At 40.8% G+C, this 20,824-nt stretch overlaps 1 protein-coding gene across 1 annotated transcript in view; it reads right to left on the reverse strand.

Moving 5' to 3' along the window:
• LOC126262536 (high affinity cAMP-specific and IBMX-insensitive 3',5'-cyclic phosphodiesterase 8) overlaps positions 1-20,824 on the reverse strand; it is a 1,685,047-nt gene that overhangs the window by 1,514,359 nt on the left and 149,864 nt on the right. The window lies entirely within an intron of this gene.

A 20,824-nucleotide genomic window follows, 5' to 3' on the forward strand; every position in this document is an offset into this window, starting at 1 on the left:
TCGTTATCTCGCGGTTCAAGTAGAACAACAGCACAGACGCAACCAAGGTAACTCCAAACATCACGAGCAACTGGCAGATGGTTAATACTGTAAGTAGGCTGTTTAGGTTTTTATGTTGGTAACGCCACGTAGCGCTCTGTGTGGAAATCACTGTGCTGTGTGCAGTCTGTGGCTGCTTGGCATTATTGGAATATTCGCTTGCGCAGTGTTGGGCAGGTGGATATGAACAGCGCGTAGCGTTGGGCAGTTGGAAGTGAGCCGCCAGCAGTGGTGGATGTGCAGAGAGAGATGCCAGAGTTTTGAGAGGTTACTATAAGCGAACGATTTTGATGTGTGTCCGCCAAAAAAGGAAATTTGTAAAGATGGAGGTCATGAATATATGATGACTTTCGAACTTCATTAAGGCAAACACATTATTCTCTATCAAAATCTTTCATTTGTCAACTATGTCTATCAGTAGTTAGTGCCTTCAGTTAGTTAGAATCTTTCATTTAGCTTTTAGTATTGGCGCTCGCTGTATTGCAGTAGTTCGAGTAACGAAGATTTTTGTGAAATAAATGATTCATGAAAGGTACAAGTTATCGTTAGTCAGAGCCATTCTTTTGTGCAGATTATTGAAAGTCAGATTGCGTCCGCTAAAAATATTGTTTGTCAGTTTAGTGATGATCAGAATAAGTAAAGAGAGAAATGACTGAGTACGTGAAGTTTTGCTCAGCTGTTTGAAATTCCAATAACGTAAGAGGTTTTCCAGCTTTGTCATTTTTAATTTTTTTACGGGCACGTTTCAATATCAGGCCACTCCAAAGGCATTGGAAGACAAATTTTGCCACAAACTGGCGGCAGCTGCTGCACGAAGAATCTCGCGATGTCGACACGTTCAGTAACTGCAACGGAATGAGGTGGAGAGCTTTTATCCGGACAATTCAAAGCCTCTTTCGACGAACTAAGTTGCACTTCCGTGGTATACGAAAAGCTCTTTGTAGCCAATCTAAATCGCAAGTGTCTCCGTTACAGGTGTTGTGGCCGCCTGGAGCGGCCGAGTTCTTGCCTTCAAGTAGGGTGACCCGAACTGACGCAAATTCCCAGAACGCGGTAGAGCTTGTACGTCTGCGCTACCACGTGGCTTCCCCGACGATCCGAAATAACAGCCAGCGAACCAACCTAGATATAACCATATTAGACTTTTTCTATACTAAATAAACGGGGAATGCCAAAATTATCCTACCCCCTCCAACCGATGATCGTCTACATAGACAATACCTTCCTAGTGTCTTCGGACCTGCTAAAATTAGTTTATTAGTATTAATTAAGTAATTAAGAGTAACGACTTGTTAAATAATTGACCAACTGGTCTCTATTTGGTATCATTTCAGTCGGAATTTTATTGGGAGTCCGAATCTGTGATTAGAATGAAAGGATTAATTTTATTACACTCTTTCCCTTTGTGGTACGAACAGGTGTGGACAGAGGCTGTGGCCTCGTCACGTGCGTTATATGCCAGACAAAGTCACTGCTTTACACCTTAAAGTTTGATTTTTAACACTATTTCATGATAAACAACAAACATATGGAATTTAAATAGAGACAAGTATTCACAACAGATCCGTTGAAAGACGGATGGAAAGAGACGAACACACAAACACACACGCACACACACATACACACACACACACACACACATACACACACACACAGACAGAGAGAGAGAGATACAGAGAGAGAGACACACACACACAGACAGACAGAGAGAGAGAAACAGAGAGCGAGACACACACACACACACACACACAGAGAGAGAGAGAGAGAATAATTGTGAAATATGGAAAAACGCTGACATCAGTCTCCTGGTCATGGAGAGTGCCACAGCGGATAGGATGTAAGTGTTACATCAAGATACTTCGCATCTTTTGTCAGCTTTCTGAAGACGGGTAATTCCAGTATTGAGTCGGCTGTATACCTAGGTTCTTCTCCTCAATAATTGCAGAAAAGCAACAGGTGACTTGTGAATCTGTCTTATGCCGGCTTCGCACACATACACTGTCTGATGAAAAATATCCCGAGACACCTACGTGATGTGGAATTCACAAGGCGTCACGCAAGGCGGACCCACCGGTATAGAAGGAAGCAGCAAGCACTGTGTTGTCAGGAGAGAAGCTGTAACGGCAGAATGGGTAGGCCAGGAGAGCTCTGTGGCATCGAAGTAGTCTAGACAGTGAATGCTACTTCAGCAACAAATCCATTAGAGACATTCCCACACTTATAAAGCTGCGTAAATCAACTGTTGGTGTTGGGACTGAGAAGTGGAAAGTCGATGGAAGAATCACAGCTAAACTGAGACCTGGCAGAGCTCTTGTACTGTGACAGACTATCTAGCGTAGCGGAGAGTGTTCATAAAAAATCTCGCGAGACCAGCCAAAGGAATCACCTGTTAGTTTTAAAGTGCTAGCGAAATAACACTGAGGTCGACTGACTGGTTTGCTGCGTCTTTAAGCTTCGAAATCGGTCGTGAAATAAATTTATAAAATGAAAATTACTAGCAAATGAAGCGGATTTTTATTCCATAAATATTCTCCTCAGTTGCATATATTCACCTGATCATATATTTTGTAATCATGAACAAGTACTGCGCACACCACAGGTTAAACAGAACATCTTTCAGATATGAAATTTACTCACGAGAATTCAAGTGAAACAAATTTCTAATGGGAATGGGCAGAACAGAGGTTACATTAGCAACACGAATCACAAAACAAAAAACGGAACGCCATTAAATGGGCCATGGATGCATACGGAACCTGGAAAAACAGAGGAGGAGCACACAGACAACACACAGCAGTAATAAACTGAACTAGAAACATGATGAATAAACAAAGCCGGCCGGTGTGGCCATGCGGTTCGAGGCGCTTCAATTTGGAACCTCGTGACCGCTACGGTCGCAGGTTCGAATCCTGCCTCGGCCGTGGATGTGTGTGATGTCCTTAGGTTAGTTAGGTTTAAGTTGTTCTAAGTTCTAGGGGACTGATGACCACAGATGTTAAGTCCCATAGTGCTCAGAGCCATTGGAAGCATTTTGAATAAACAAAGAACCGAAACGCCTATAGCACAGACCACAAAACACAGAAAAGGCTAAGGACAAACAGTAGATTTCTGAAAAAATTCAGAAATGCTGGAATTCAGGAACCCACCTGCATTACTTCCCAACTTCACTATTTTAACAAAATGTGTATGATAACTTTAAGAGTCACATTTCACACTAATCGTGCAATAAATTTAAAGATCGTCGTTTGCATACAGAAACAGACCCAATTTAAAACACAGTAATAACCGACATCGTGAATTAACGCGCGAGAAACGCTATTATGAACAAACTGGACTAAGTGAAGTGAAAAATGTAATAAATGAACATTCAGTGCTGTTGATCAGTGTCTGCTAATTACATTTCGCCAGTATTCCACGTCAACGTTCAAAAGCAACAAAAATAACATGGCCTGTCAGTTCAACGTAACTCTCTTACATTCAGAGTGGACCAGCCGAAGTGAAAAACGGGATAAATGAGCACTCAGTGCTCTTGATCAATGTCTAATAATTAGATTTCGCCAGAATTCAACCCCAGCATTCAAAAAGTGTTCTGGCGTAACCACAAGCGCCGGAACGAAGACGAAGATCGCAAGACCAGAGAAGGCTGTGAAACGACGTCGGCCAATGGTGTGCGGAATAAGACCGTACAAGAGGAGCGCCCTCAATCCGAAGTGAATATAAGCGCAGCTCCTGCCAACCTCGTCCGCTCGGATCGGCTCAGTATACAAACATTAGTGGACAGTGTAGACAGTGTAGACACAGGTAATGGTCACGCAAACAGTTACGATAACACGGAAGTTTAGAGGACTGTTTAGCTGCGCTTTTACGTCCAGCGATATTTTCAAAGTTCGTAGTACCTCGAGGCCAAAGTGTCAGTTAACACTGATTACTTTTCTTTAAATCACAGAATCTTCACATTGCTGTTGTAATTTCGCAGTTTTTATGTGGACATATTATGTAAGATGGAAAAACAAATTTCATTAACAAAATGAGTTCATTTGATGTATAATAAAACGACAATATGTCATCAGAACATTAACATTTGGGAATAAAAAAGGGAGGAGCCACAGCATTGAAAATTAACAAAAACAATCAATCCATCTTTTAAAACTTAACTTGTTCCACTAAGAATAGAATTTACAGAGTTTTCCACATGCGACAAGCACTGCCTCTTTATTTCCTGCCATGGTCCACAGTCTCATTTTTCCATCTCCGACCAACTACATGTGCCGCTCTTCGATGAAACGAGAACCGCCTTACTCTCTCCATCCAGTGTAGGGTTTAGACCGGCCAGGACCAGGGACACAGCACGAACTACGGGATTCGCCAAAAACAAGGACTGATAAGAATATTTTCAGATAAATAAAAAATACATTGTATTATTGAAGTTTTATTTCCAGACAAATTTGAACACAACACGTGTATAATTTCCTTTTCTTCTCATCGTCTGTCCCATTTTAGAGCAAAATCCACTTGTTTGCGCACTAGCTTCCATTTTGCACGATCTTTGGCGTGTTGATCGGTAACTCGCATCGTGGATATGTCGCTGTGGAGAGTGTCAATCCAGAACTTCCTTAATTAATTTGTTTAATGATAACATAATAATAATCGTCACAAAGTTTTTAAGTAATAGTGAGTTAATGCACATGATTTGGTAAGAATAAAACCATAACATTCTCATTCAATTCCTGTGGGAGATGTTGCAAGAAAAGCGATATTCATCATTGTATGATTCTATACAGTGTACAGTGAAGAGCACGTGCATCAAGTGTTAGTATGCATTATTTTTCCTGTTCTTTGCACCTTTTAAGCAAACTTTAGGTTAAAGATTCATGTTTACAATTTTAACAGTGTATTTTCTGAGAAACCAATTTCATTACCTGCAAAAGACGCAACATAACCTACCTTGCTATTAGTTTGCTGCTTTGGAAAAGTGTCTGTGCTCTTAACCAACATCACCAATTTAATTACGCAATTCTTCACCTGTAGATGATGGTATGAACCATCGAAACGTATAGTGAAAAACTAAACAGCTGACTTAGCGATAAACTGTTTTATTTATAATATGGTTACTTTCTAAAATTACGAAATCGTACGTTCCTTCAATAGTCAACCAACATATTGCTTCCTCTTTGACGTAACCCTTGAAAACACCAGTGAAGTAAATTTAGAGAGGCTCTAACATAGGAAGACTTTCTACGTACCATTCGCGACTGAAACAGGAAAGGGGAATATGATGGTGCTACACTAACTGCCCTTCTCCACATATACTGATTTGTGGAGCATAGATACGATTATTTGGCGCCGGTTTCACACTCACATTTTTTGTAGGACATATCAGCGAATTTTCGAGACAATAGTTAACTGTACATATTTTCCTAGTATGAAACTCAGGAGTTAAAGCAGCAGAAAAAGGCCATACAGGTTTCAAGATGGTGAAAGAGTACTACCAAAAGGTAAACATGCTTAAGTATGTTCTGCCTTTCCGTAATAATTTCTACAGACTAATTCATTCTTCGTAAAAACCATGCAAATGTATGACTTAAATCGTAAATGTGAACTAAGAGACTAGATTTTGTGGAAATGGAAAGTATGAAGTTATTTACATAGAAATTTTACTTGCTTTCCGTTTTATGACGTTTTAACTTCTTCGAGATCACACTCCATAATTTGAAGCAGGATCTGTGACCTCAGGCTCGCGTACTATGCGTCTGTTGTTTAATCCATCAACGGAAAGCAACGGTTAACTTCCAGTTCAAGCACAGTAGATAATACACCCGATCAGTGCGCCACTAGACATGTGTGTACCACAACAGTTCTCGCGAAATTATTCCGACTTCAGGCTGCGCACCTCTTCTGCTGTTTCAGACAAGTAGCAACTAATTTTGTAACTGGGTACTTGTAAATGGTCCATAATCCACACTCAAGAAGAAAATAGCAATTACAAGCAAGAAACAGTTTGTTCCAAGAAATGTTTTACTTCCTACAAGACGTCTTATCTGAACATCAGTTGTGAAAGCTATGGTAGCGCATGAGACACTGGACATGCTAACGGAATGCTTACACGGGAAAAAATGTTTTAACTTTCATTGTACATCTGGCGACGTCCGCAGCGTACAGCAGACTCACAAAACTGGTTGTTGGGATGGAGCCAACAAATGTTGGACTGTCGCGCATTATCATCAGCGTAATCTATTTCTTAAATGCCGCCATCCTTTAGACTACTGCAGGAAACATGTCTTTCCTCCCGCATTAATTTCTCTCAAGTTTCCAACATAAAAACGGAGAGGGAGAAAATCCCGAGAAATGGCATCTATTATACTAGCTAAAGGGAAGTTTAATAGTCCATTAAAAGCGCCACTTTAACGACGTAACTACTCCAACAGCACTGTAAAATGACTTCAGAATCGGAGTGAACAAAATAAAAGAAAAAAAGAGAAAATAACTCATTAGGTGTGAACCTTCGCCCTTAACGGCGACTTCTTAAATTCGTGGCACGTATTTCTAACCATATATGAACTACCCTAAGCACACGTGTAATTTACAGGTTACAAAATGAGGCAAATGATAGAGGAGCCTGAACTAAATACTCTGAGATAAGGAATTAACAGTCTGAAATGTTCAAGCTTGTATTGACATAAAGGACATAGGCGTTACAGCAAAAGCTTGAGCTCATTACAACAGTTCAAAATTACCATTGCCAGTTTAAATGAATGGATTGTAACATGATCCACTGACAAATCTGAACTGTAGGTTGAAAATTATTTGGTTCCATTGCATGCAAACGTTGTTTTTCATAAGTGTGTAATTGCCATTCCACGCTGTAATCTCCGAAGTGTTAACAGTCGCTGGCACGTTGACGTATGCATGTTGATGAACTTCCTCTCGCATGATCCAACACTGTCTAGTCAAATTTTCCTTTGCAAATAGCTATTTGTCTAGAATATACACTAGCTCTCTGTGGTTTGATCGACGCAGTTTCAAGTTAATTTCTATCACGAAGCGTCGTTTGTTGCAGTTAGAATGATGCCTAATGCATGAGTAATACCTGTAGATTTCGTTCGGCATTCCGTGTACCAATTTCTTCTGCACCATACATTAAATACAGTGATTCAAAAATACTTTCACAAACTCTGAGGAAAGGCTCTTTACACCAAAGCAAGTAAAATGTTTCGCGTAAACGTGTGACATTAAATCCTTCGTTTTCGAGTTATTAATGAAAGCTCATGTACAACGGCTGTCGAAGTACAAACCGCAAGCTTCATTGTCCTCATTCAAAGAAGAATTTGCCAGTACATGTTTCCATTGTATGTAAAATTTTGCAACGTTCCAAGTTCCCAGAAAAATTGGTGTGAAGTGCAGGGAAAGACGGCTAATACACAATGTGTGTAAGGACAAAAAGGAACATAAGAATGGAAGACCAAAACGAAGGCTTCTGTGCCTGGTCTTCTCCCGTATCACCACCTGACCAGCATGATAACCTGGATTTGGCAATGTTTGTGCCAGATGATGAGCGGATACCATATCTTACACCCTTTCCCATCCCTTCCCCTCCCCCCTTACCCCATCGGTACAGAATTTGTTAACTCCACTTGTCTGAGTCTAGTGTTATTTCATGGGAAACAGTGAGAACATTTTAGAAATGTAACTGTGGCGGGATGTGGGCAACAAGCCACGTGTGAACCTAGTCGCATGTGGAAAACCAGCTACAGACCACATCCGGGCTGACTAGGATACCGGATTTCGTCGCTTCTCCACCGGGCTTAATCGATCCGGAACCTACTTGTCTCCCCGAATCCTGGAAGACACTCGGCCCTTCGGGTGGGTCAAGATTAACAACAAAGGGTTAGGATTCAAAAAGGACAGAGTGTTGACTCTATACACCGAAGTAGCAAAACGTTCAAAAGTGAAATTAAACTTTAGCCTGAAATGATATCAATGATAATATCTGCTGATGACAGTGCCGTTCTCAGTAAAAGTGATTAAGAATTGCGGGACCTGTTGAATGGGTTGAGAGTAAACCGAAGAAAGATGCAACCAATGAGGAGTAGCAAAAATGAGATTACCGATAAACTGAACATTGAAACTGTGGACCAAAACTAGACGAAGGGATGGAAGGCTCCTAACGCGTGGCGGACAAAGCAACGAGGACATTAGCATCACATTAGCAGCGGAAACGAGGGCATTCCTGGGCAAAAGAAGTGTACTAGTGTCGAACGTTGGTCTTAATCTGAGAAAGAAATTTCTATCTCTGAACCACAGTACTGTATGGAAGAGAATCGTGGACTTTGGGCAAATGGCACAAGACGAGAATCGAAGCGCTTGAGAAGTGGTGCTACAGAAGGATGCTGAAAATTCTATGAACTGTTAAGATAAGAAATGAGGTGCTTCTCCGCAGAAATGGGGCGGAAAGGAAAATGTGGGAAACATTGTCAAGAAGAGGGGGAGAATGTTAGGACAAGCGTTAAGACGTATGGGAGTAGCTCCCAAGGTTCTAGAGGGAACTGTAGACGGTAAAAAGTCAAGAGGTAGACAGAGATCGGAATACATTGAGGTGACAAGTCATGGAGTAGCGATATGCAGATACACAGATGGTGGATACACAAGGTACAGAAATGGTTGGCATTGCCGGATCTATGTGAGAAGGTTGTGGCCGCACGGTGGGAACTGATAAGAATCTGAATGCAGAATGGTAGTTGAAGCTACAAACATTGGACATTTCATTTAGGAAACCTTTAGGGAATTCAATACTCCCAAAACCACATTGTCAAGAGTGTGCCGCAAATACCAAATTTTAGGGATTACCTCTCACCACAGGCAGTGGTCGACGGCCTTCACTTAACGACCGAGAGCAATGTCGTTAGTGTAGAGTTGTCAGTGTTAACAGACAAACAAAGTAAATAAAAAGCAACAGCAAAATCACGTAATAGTAAATATTTCTATAAATCAGAACAGGTCGGTTGTGCTTGTGCGGTATTTCATCGACTGCATTTTATTTCCGGAAAGAAAACGAAACGCTTTAACACGTGGGTGTTAACAGATCTTAAGTAGTTAATCAGCTTGAGTAATCGATGCATTTCACTGGATCAATAATTTTGTTTGCAAAGGTGAAAACAGGTATAAGCAAGGTGGAAAATTGAGGAAGTACGACAGACAGGTGGTCGAGTGGTTAAGTCAGGGGACACGTATTTTGCTGGACTGCACACCCTTGATCGGACATCCTGATTTAAATGTCCCTATACAAATGCCTAGACGATTTGTTGACTCAGACTACAGTCAACACTTTTTCCCGCAGCTATAAACAGTTTGTGCCCTACGAATGTTCAAAAGGAATACATAGGCATCACGCAGGAACAATGTCGCACTGCGTAACGTAGAGACGTATCTGGAGACAGAATAACTCATATTTTATGGCTAAATATGTAATTATTTGTATGTATTACGTAATCTTATGTGAACGTGTTTTTATGTTGCAAAAGTTTTGTTGAGGTGGATGGAACGCCATGACAGTCTTTGTGCAAAGCTGAAGCTAACTATAAACGTGACTCATTCTTAAAAATGGAGAAATGAAACTGTTCGTTTTTGCATATACCGTTCTATTCTGAGTAGGTTCTGAGAGTTGCTCCGTTTGATGAGTGCGCATTATCTGAAGCGGAATTAAGAAAGTATTCTACGGTTCATGCTAGCTCAGCCGGTAATGCGGTCAAGCTCAGTATGAAATTTCAGTAGATTTCTCTAGGAAACCAAACGATTTCAAGTTAATTTTAAGCACAGTGCTATGTAGTCAATGATACTGAAGTGTATCATTATGAGTGTAATGTCTCTACCGCATTTTTCTGAGGGAATATAATAGATCGTAGTTGACAATGATTGTACCGAACATTACTGAACTGATATTCATGTTGAGTGCCGTGGTAGAATCGTAATGGAATCAGACTGGTAGAGATTTTACTAACTCAAGTTATTCCCTAATACGTTACAGACGTAGACAAAATGTTACTTCGGACCCTTTGAACTGTACGAAGTGTTGAACAGAATTATTCTCGTGTTAAAGAAAACTGGTTTGAGATTTCACACTCGCATGCTGCAAGTTATTCTGGGACCCTGAGTTAGCTACGATCCACCACTTGGTTTATATGTTTTGCATTTGGCCAGATAAAAACCGACGGCTGCAAATTCTTAAGCCTTTTATTTTGATTTTTTTATGGACAGGAGAGGCCAAGTTAATAGGTTAGTAGGAGAGGTACAATGTAGAATTTAAGGGCAGTAGATGTATAAAAAGAAAGAGCTGCACTAAATAATGGTATTGTTCCTGTGGCAGAAAAGACAAACTTCGTGTCAGATGTCCTAGATTTCCCACATAGAAACTTGAATAAGAGAAAATTATTCTCTTTCGTAAAAGATTTAAACAAGAAAGGTTTACTCACAGGAAAGAAAAAATAGTTTTTTGTCAAATTATCATTAAAAGTTTGGGCATAAACAAAACTCTTAGTTTTATTCGGAAAATTATATCGTAATTAGAGAAATAATTTTATTGAAAAATATTCAGTCGGAAAGAAATAATAATAAATCTGCTTTATACATAACGGGACAGGTAAATATGAGTAAGTAAGAGTGAACATCGCTGTCTAGCGGAGAGTTCATAGCGCACGTAAATGCGAAAATTAAAGCAAACTGAAAACTTGTTCATACAGTGCATAATACTGAAGAGTAGTTATAAGAAAAAAGGTAATTAAATTATATTTACATCCTATATTCCGTTTATTTTAGTGTCAAAGATTAATTTAACGTAATCGAAATATTTGTGGCAGATCGTAGAGTTACTTATCTGTATTTAAAAGCAGAGCAAATAAGAAATGACGTTGTCTAATCTTGTTTACAACTGACTGAATGAAAAATTATTTGTACCACTGATGTATTTTATAGACAATATTATAGGTATATTTCATTAATTTAAAACTCAAAAAGTAAGTTTTGCATCCAGAAGCGAATGCTTTGTATATCTACATACAATATACGAGTTTGCACCTTCCGTTAATATTAGAAAGCGTATCTGATAGCTTTTGTGTTTACTATACGTGAAACTTCTGTCGGTAGAAATTGAGCAATTAGCAACAGGGTACATCGACAGGACGTCGCAGGCTAGAAGTCCCTGAACACACGTTGTTGTTCCTTTCGAAGACGCCATCGGTGCCTGCAATAACGTGCTATAACATAGCGTTCACTTTTCGAGGCAGAATTTACACTACATCTACACCGATACTCTGATACAATGATGGCAGAATTTTTTCTGTTCTCCCTGTGAAGCATGGTGGGCAGCTGCTGCTGCAATTGTGACCGGGTTGACTTAAACGGCAACAACTTCATCCCGAATATCACTAAGGGGTGTATGTTGCAGCTTTGAACACGCCACTCAATAAAATTCTCGTAATATTCTTCGAGTCATTAGAGCTTTGTTTCTAAATGGCAGCATTGGCATTATCCAACAGGAAAAATCATCTAATTCGAAAACTATTGCTACGGCGTGGGAAGCGTCTTATCGTTACAAAACCGTTTTGTTAATGTCAGCCTTCAGGTTTTTCGTTGCCCAAAAACAACGATCCGAGGCCAAACTTGGTAAAAGAGTTACAGAAGACAACCCTCTCTCTAAATGCCGCAAATATTATTCACAACACGAGTGCCCCATTCATTACCCGCTAATATCGTCTGCAGCTGCTCTGCCCTAGAGACTTGTGAGGACTTTATTTGCACCGTCCCAAGTAATTTCTAAGATTCAGTGTTGCAGTCAGCGGCCTCTGAAATGCAGCACGACGGTGTAAAGTAAGTCGAGTCACCTTTTAAGGGATCTTTATGACTTATGTATAAGAACATCCACGGAGCCCTCGGGAATGGTCGTCTGACTGCTGGTTCGTGCAGTGTATTTTAAGTATGCGGCCGTGCGTTTCGATTGGCTTCTCGTACCTACTGGAGCGATAACTGCGTAGTACAATATTTGATTGATAGATTTGAATGGAATAAACACTGAAACTAATCAAAATAAACGTCCTGTTTTGTGTCATAGGTCGTAGAAAACGTCACTTCGATAGTTTCAACTTTTTTTTTTTAATATTACTTGTCGCAAATAGTACATAGGACAATTTGCTGGGAAAGTGGTGCCAGTCTTCCGGAAACCTGTATTAATAATTTATATTAAGCCACGGTCTCTGGCAGTTTCCACGTTTACTCCATGCAAGATTGTACCAGATATCTGCACCCACCTCTCACATATTTTTTTTACAATAATGAACATCTGAACTCGGAGACCATGGATATGGTAAATTTCTTTTAGAGTCTCGGATCAACTGTGGAAATTAACGGATATCTAGGCACTGTCATATATTAGACAATGTAAACTGTATAGAGTGATTGGAAAATTTTCTGGAATTCTCTACAGAAATATTAAGAAGAGAAGGGCACTTATACGACAGATGTGAGGTCATCATTGCTGTACAGTTAAGAAGTACCAAAAATGTAGGCCATATGTATCTGGTGTGAAGGATATGTAGAGGCGCCATTATGGACAGTATTCCGAAAGATCAAATCTTAAAAAGTTTAAAAGATGCTTCGAACATCTTACGATAAGAGATCAGATTCTTACTGCAAGAAGAGTGGTGTAGATAGCTCCACGGAAAGTGGAAGATCATTGGGAAGGTAGATCTACAGCGTTCTGGACGAGAGGAGGAGGTGCAAGTGACAGGGAGCGACACACACAAGGCCGGGATAGTAACAAGAAAATTGACAAAGAGAGTCGTTTACGCGTAATACAGGAAATAAATAATTGGCCTATGTCTGTAAATTTGTAAATTACGTACATACGGTGTATGTATTTCAAAAGTGACGTGTAACTGGCATACGATTAATAATAATAACATAAAATAAGACGCGACAGAAGAGCTGTATAAGGGAATTTACCAATCATAAAATAATTAAGTGTACGTCGGTGTTGACAGTAAACGCGTATTCTTGACTGTCTTTCGAAAGTCATTTGGCAATTCCGATTACAAGGTAAGAATAAATTTAATCAGTTTTCACAAATTACAATAAAGAAGCTTAATTAATATAAGATGAGAGTTAAATTTCAAGTAAATAATTGTTGTTGATGATACCACTCAGTCCCCAGACCTTGTTCTGCTTCAAAAATGGTTCAAATGGCTCTGAGCACAATGGGACTTAACTTCTGAGGCCATCAGTCCCCTAGAACTTAGAACTACTTAAACCAAACTAACCTAAGGACATCACACACATCCATGCCCGAAGCAGGATTCGAACCTGCGACCGTAGCGGTCGCGCGGTTCCAGACTGTAGTGCCTAGAACCGCCCGGCCACTCCGGCCGGCCTTGTTCTGCTATTTTGCTTATAGACACTCGTTTTGTGCTAAAGTTACTATCTTTAAATCCAGCCTGTAAACGAATGGAACCGAAATAAAAAGATTAGAAAAAAAACATTCAAATTTTTGTACGATAGGTTCTCTAGATTGATAACTATACATTTGGATTCTTCGTATTACCTAAATCTTAAATTGGACAGTTGACAACACTGTCTTCAAAGTTATGTATTTGACTACGGATATTATTTATGAAGGTATTTAAAATTGATGTAATGGTACTAACGCAAAAGCCATCCGTCAAAAGTTTTTCCAAAATATATGTATTAATGCAGCCACTGTTTCTTGTATTTATGGCGATTAACTTCTAAGATTTTAGTACATATATAGATTTCTTTGTAAAGGCGTGGCCGATTCCTTCCCTATTATTTCTCAAGGGAGTTTCTGGTCCATCTTTAAGACTTTCTCATAGTCAGGAATTAAACCCAAACCTTTCTTTACATTCTGCTCTTTGACTTTCTTGTCGTCTATTACTGCATCCCTCTGAAACCAAATCTTTCATAGCCATTGCTTTTCGATAGTTTGTCCATATTTCTTGCATTCCTTTTCGTATTGTCATCCGAAGATGGTTTAAACTTTTATCCTTTGTATGTCTTTCTTTCCAGATCTTGGATCGTGGATTGAGTATTTGGATAATCTCGATCAACGCGTAGCTTAGACCATAAGGTTATATCTCTTACTGTTTAACCCAGACATCAGTAGTAATCAGTATAATTGAACGCTTTCAATGGAAACTAAGCGTTTTGAGGGGAAATGATCAATGATCGATAGTTTTTGTCAAGAGGGTCGTCATCCTGAAGCCTATCTGAATTGCTACGGATACTTTGTTAGTTTTAAAGAGACAGTAATAGACCCACAGCCTTTTACTTTATCTTCATACTGATCCACTGAAATCAGGTAACAGCATTCTTGTTTACTTTCTTTTTTGTTTTCTACGTTCCTGTCCCCCACCTTCTCCCTATAGCAGTGGTTCCCAACCTTTCTTAGAACATTACCCCTCCGTGCAAGCAGACATTAGCCCCCCAACCCCTCATCCACATTATCACCAACATTGTGTGTGTGTGTGTGTGTGTGTGTGTGTGTGTGTGAGGGAGAGATAGGGGGAGAGAGAGAGAGAGAGAGAGAGAGAGAGAGAGAGAGAGAGACAGAGAGAGAGAGAGAGTGTTAGAATGAATGATGAAGCAATCTGTGATGCTTTGCAAGTGCTACCCACACCTCATTCTCAGATAAGAAAGCCAACTATCCACTGTGATGGTTCACACTTGTTACGAAACATACTTCCACCGCATTACTCCACTCCATTGTGACCCTTGCTTGACCTGAGCACTCCAACCCCATTTAAAATCGAACAGGTTCAGATGTGTGCACTATACTTACTGTTTGTAAATAACTTGATTGCTACAGTCCTTACTTCTGAACTGGCAGAAACTGGTTGATTTCAGGCTGTTAATCCTTTGCATCTATCGAATCCAGTAATAATAATAATAATAACAATAGTAGTAACACTGTATACAGCACTCTAGTAGCTCTTATGTAGTTACTGATGTGTCGAGCTGTGAATTAATTCATTTATCCCTCTCGAAGAGAGCAATGAAGCAATTTCTGGACTACTACAGTTACTATCTACAAATTGGGGAAGCCATTTCCTTGATATATATAGCATTTGTTACGTATACGTATCCCTTTGATCTTCAGCGATGTACAGGGCAAAGTACAACATATTTTTGTAGTGGGTGGAGTTTGTGAGGAGCCTCTAATCTCCAACGCATTAATACTATTAATTGAGAAAAAATAATTGTTGATAACTTATGTAATCAGTATCAGAGTCTTACAAAACTGTGGTAATACTACTGATCTTTTGAAAATAATTTAGTTTTGTGAGTGTAAAAGAATCTACTGGTTTAGTTTTTACCCCTCAGAAAATTTCATTTTACCCCTCAGAGGAGTAATTACCCCACGTTGATAACCACTGCCCTATGATATCTTCTCATTTCTGTCGATTTTGTTCCCGTTTTCTTACTTTTCATACCTTGAAAACCTTCTGAACATAAAATTACGAAGAATGACATAAAATTATGTAAATCTAGTACAGTGATGTGCAAAAATTAAGGATGTAAGTAACTTTCGCGTGATGCGCCAAAGCCAAGAAACGTAGCTCGATGACACATTTACCATCCATAGAGTGTGCAAAATTCTACCAGGCGGCTTCCTCTTTCATTTCTTAGCCCCAATCCATATTCACCTACTACATTTCCTTCTCTCCCTTTTCCTACTACCGAATACCAGTCACCCATGACTATTAAATTTTCGTCACCCTTCACTATCTGAATAATTTCTTTTATTTCATCATACATTTTTCCAATTTCTTCGTCATCTGCAGAACTAGTTGGCATATAAACTTGTACTACTGTAGTAGGTGTGGGCTTCGTATCTATCTTGGCCACAATGATGCGTTCACTATGCTGTTTGTAGTAGCTTACCCGCGCTCCTATTTTTTTATTCATTATTAAAGCTACACCTGCATTACCCCTATTCGCTTTTGTATTTATAACCCTGTATTCACCTGACCAGAAGTCTGGTTCCTCCTGCCACCGAACTTCACTAATTCACACTATATCTAACTTTAACCTATCCATTTCCCTTTTTAAATTTTCTAACCTACCTGCCCGATTAAGGGATCTGACATTCCACGCTCCGATCCGTAGAACGCCAGTTTTCTTTCTCCTGATAACGACATCCTCTTTTGTAGTCCCCGCCCGGAGATCCGAATGGGGGACTATTTTACCTCCGGAATATTTTACCCAAGAGGACGCCATCATCATTTAATCATACAGTAAAGCTGCATGCCCTCGGGAAAAATTACGGCCGTAGTTTCCCCTTGCTTTCAGCCGTTCGCAATACCAGCACAGCAAGTCCGTTTTGGTTATAGTTACAAGGCCGGATCAGTCAATCATCCAGACTGTTGCCCTTGCAACTACTGAAAAGGCTACTGCCCCTCTTCAGGAACCACACGTTTGTCTGGCCTCTCAACAGATACCCCTCCGTTGTGGTTGCACTTACGGTACGGCTATCTGTATCGCTGAGGCACGCAAGCCTCCCCACCAACGGCAAGGTCAATGGTTCATGGGGGGAGGATCCACAGGAAGTGCAAAATGGCTAAGCAGGGATGGCTAGAGGACAAATGTAAGGATGTAGAGGCTTATCTCACTAGGGGTAAGGTAGATACTGCCTACAGGAAAATTAAAGAGACCTTTGGAGATAAGAGAACCACTTGTATGAACATCAAGATCTCAGATGGAAAACCAGTTCTAAGCAAAGATGGGAAATTAGAAAGGTGGAAGGAGTATATAGAGGGTCTATACAAGGGCGATGTACTTGAGGACAATATTATGGAAATGGAAGAGGATGTAGATGAAGATGAAATGGGAGATACGATACTGCGTGAAGAGTTTGACAGAGCACTGAAAGACCTGAGTCGAAACAAGGCCCCCGGAGGAGACAACATACCATTGGAACTACTGATGGCCTTGGGAGAGCCAGTCCTGACAAAACTCTACCATCTGGTGAGCAAGATGTATGAAACAGGCGAAATACCCTCAGACTTCAAGAAGAATATAATAATTCCAAACCCAAAGAAAGCAGGTGTTGACAGATGTGAAAATTACCGAACTATCAGTTTATAAGTCACAGCTGCAAAATACTAACGCGAATTCTTTACAGACGAATGGAAAAACTAGTACCAGCCGACCTCGGGGAAAATCAGTTTGGATTCCGTAGAAGTGAGGCAATACTGACCCTACGACTTACCTTAGAAGCTAGATTAAGGAAGGGCAAACCTACGTTTCTAGCATTTGTAGACTTAGAGAAAGCTTTTGACAATGTTGACTGGAATACTCTCTTTCAAATTCTAAAGGTGGCAGGGGTAAAATACAGGGAGCGAAAGGCTATTTACAATTTTTACAGAAACCAGATGGCAGTTATAAGAGGCGAAGGACATGATAGGGAATCAGTGGTTGGGAAGGGAGTGAGACAGGGTTGTAGTCTCTCCTCGATCTTATTCAATCTCTATATTGAGCAAGCAGTGAAGGAAACAAAAGAAAAATTCGGAGTAGGTATTAAAATCCATGGAGAAGAAATAAAAACTTTGAGGTTCGCTGATGACATTGTAATTCTGTCAGAGACAGCAAAGGACTTGGAAGAGCAGTTGAACGGAATGGACAGTGTCTTGAAAGGAGGATATAAGATGAACATCAACAAAAGCAAAACGAGGATAATGGAATGTAGTCGAATTAAGTCGGGTGATGCTCAGGGAATTAGATTAGGAAATGAGACACTTAAAGTAGCAAAGGAGTTTTGCTATTTGGGGAGCAAAATAACTGATGATGGTCGAAGTAGAGAGGATATAAAATGTAGACTGGCAATGGCAAGGAAAGCATTTCTGAAGAAGAGAAATTTGTTAACATCGAATATAGATTCATGTGTCAGGAAGTCATTTCTGAAAGTATTTGTATGGAGTGTAGCCATGTATGGAAGTGAAACATGGACGATAAATAGTTGGACAAGAAGAGAATAGAAGCTTTTGAATTGTGGTGCTACAGAAGAATGCTGAAGATTAGATGGGTAGATCACATAACTAATGAGGAGGTACTGAATAGGTTTGGGGAGAAGAGGAGTTTGTGGCACAACTTGACCAGAAGAAGGGATCGGTTGGTAGGACATGTTCTGAGGCATGAAGGGATCACCAATTTAGTATTGGAGGGCAGCGTGGAGGGTAAAAATCGCAGGGGGGACCAAGAGATGCATACACTAAGCAGATTCAGAAGGATGTAGGTTGCAGTAGGTACTGGGAGATGAAGAAGCTTGCACAGGATAGAGTAGCATGGAGAGCTGCATCAAACCAGTCTCAGGACTGAAGACCACAACAACAACAACAGAGTGAATTGCTACAGCATAGCGTAGAAGGTAACTGAATGAAATACGCAGTAAGATGAACAGAAACTACTTTTATTCGAAGACGGTAATTGCACTCAAGTCACAGCTATTCATTATGGTCCCCGGGACTTTACAAATGGCAGGACATAGTTCTTAACGTGGTATGTGATCATCACGGACGGCAGCGCATGCTCTGCAACGTGCTAATCTGTTGGCCACAAGGTTGAAGAGGAGTTCTTGGGCTAGTGTGTTGCATTTCTCCACCAGCGCGGCTGACAATTGCTGGATGGACGTCGGTGCACGTGGCCTTAGTGCAATAGGTCTCCCCTACGCGCCCCCAAGTGGTCGATGGGATTTAACTCGGGGTACGGACAGACCAGTCTATTCGCCGAATATGTTCCAAGAGCTTCAACACCTGCGCAGTTGGACGCGGTCGCGCACTGTCATCCGTAAAAGTGAAGTCATGGCCGAATAAACCCCGAAAAGACTCAACCGGGTGAGGTGCACACCTACATCTACCTCATACTCCGGAAGCCACTTAATGGTGTGTTGCGGAGGGTAATTTTCGTACTACTACCTGTTCCCTCCAACACTGTTCCACTCGCTAAAACTGCGTGGGAAGAATGATTGTCTGTAAGCCTCTCTGTATTGGCTTTAATTTCTCGAATTTTCTCCTTATGGTCAATATGCGAGATGTATGTGGGGGATGTAATATGCTGTCCGTCTCCTCCTGAAAAGTGCTGTCCCGAAAGTAAATCTCTCCTTGACGCACAACGCCTCTCTTGTAACGTCTGCCAGTGAAGTTTGTTTAGCATCTCCGCAACGTTCTCTCGCCAGCTAAACGATACCGTGTCGAAATGCGCCGCTCTTCGTTGGATCTTCTCTATCTCCTCTATCAGTTCTACCTGATAGGGATCCCAGATAGATGATCAATATTGAAGAATCGGGCAAACAAGCGCTTTATAAACAACTTCTTTCGTGGATGAGTTACATTTCCGTAAGATTCTTCTGATGAATCTTAGTCTGGTGTCTGCTTTTCCCACTATCAGTTTTATATGATCATTTCACTGAAGGTCGCTATGCATAGTTACGCCTAAGTATTTTACAGCAGACGCTGTCTCCTGCTGTTTGTCATCAGTAGTGTAGCTGTACAGTAGTGGATTTCTTCTCCTAAGTATGCGCAATATGTTACATTTATTTACGTTCAGGGCCAACTGCCAGAGCCTGCACCATTCCTCTATTCTCTGCGGGTCGTTCCGGAAATTCTTACTATCTTATGGCGTTGCTACTTTGGTATAGACAGCTGCGTCATCGGCAAATAGCTTTAAAGAGGATCCGACGCTTTCTGCTAGATCATTTGGAATTATAAACAGCAACGGTCCTATCACAATTCCCTGTGGTGCTCCGGATTTTACCTTTACATCTGTCGATTTAGTTCAGTTAAGAGCGACGTGTTGAGCTCTATCTGCAAGAAAGTGTTGAATCCAATCGCAGGTCTGCTCCGATACTCCGTAAGCTCGTATTTTTTTCATTAAACGTCAATGTAAAGTGTATTAATACATTGGACGTCGATTCCAATGGCTCTGAGCAATATGGGACTTAACATCTGAGATCATCAGTCCCCTAGAACTTAGAACTATTTAAACCTAACTAACCTAAGGACATCACACACATCCATGCCCGAGGCAGGATTCGAACCTGCGACCGTAGCGGTCGCGCGGTTCCGGACTGAAGCGCCTAGAACCGCTCGGCCACACCGGCCGGCATTGGCCGTTGAATTTACCGTTACGCGTCCCCGCATCGTAATACATATACCACCAAAACGATCATGTTCGATAATGTTCCTGAATGGATTACGCGTTCCCACCCCTCGCCATATGAGGGTCTGTACAAAACTATCTAACATGATTGTTATGATGTTCCATGTGTTATGATGTCGACACCCATAATATTGCACGGGCACACTAACCCACAAATTCTTGAACACGGTACGCTGAACAGGCAACATTATTTTGACACTGTTCTCTTTCCCCATGTGTGTCTTTTGAGTGTTGTATTAGAATCTGACTTTATTTTTATGGACGAAAATTCGCAGCTGCATCGAACGGTGCTGAAGGAGGAGTTATTGCAAAGAGAGGATGTTCGACGAATGGACTGGCTTGCCTCTTCCCCCTGTAACACGCCCGGGAGTACGATTGGGTGGGGGGTTGTACATTTAAACTGTCTTCGTCGTTTCGGACTGTTGCTTTTCGTGACCGTGCGCCCTGTCCACACCACGTACCTGGTAATCCTGCGGCGGTCGTACTGTTCTGCTGCACACTGCTGCTGGCTTGCTTGAAATTATTTATAGAAATATGCAAGCGAATAAGGGGAGCCACTCAACGTTAAAAC

Source organism: Schistocerca nitens, chromosome 6, assembly GCF_023898315.1.
Source record: "Schistocerca nitens isolate TAMUIC-IGC-003100 chromosome 6, iqSchNite1.1, whole genome shotgun sequence".
NCBI lineage: Eukaryota > Metazoa > Arthropoda > Insecta > Orthoptera > Acrididae > Schistocerca > Schistocerca nitens.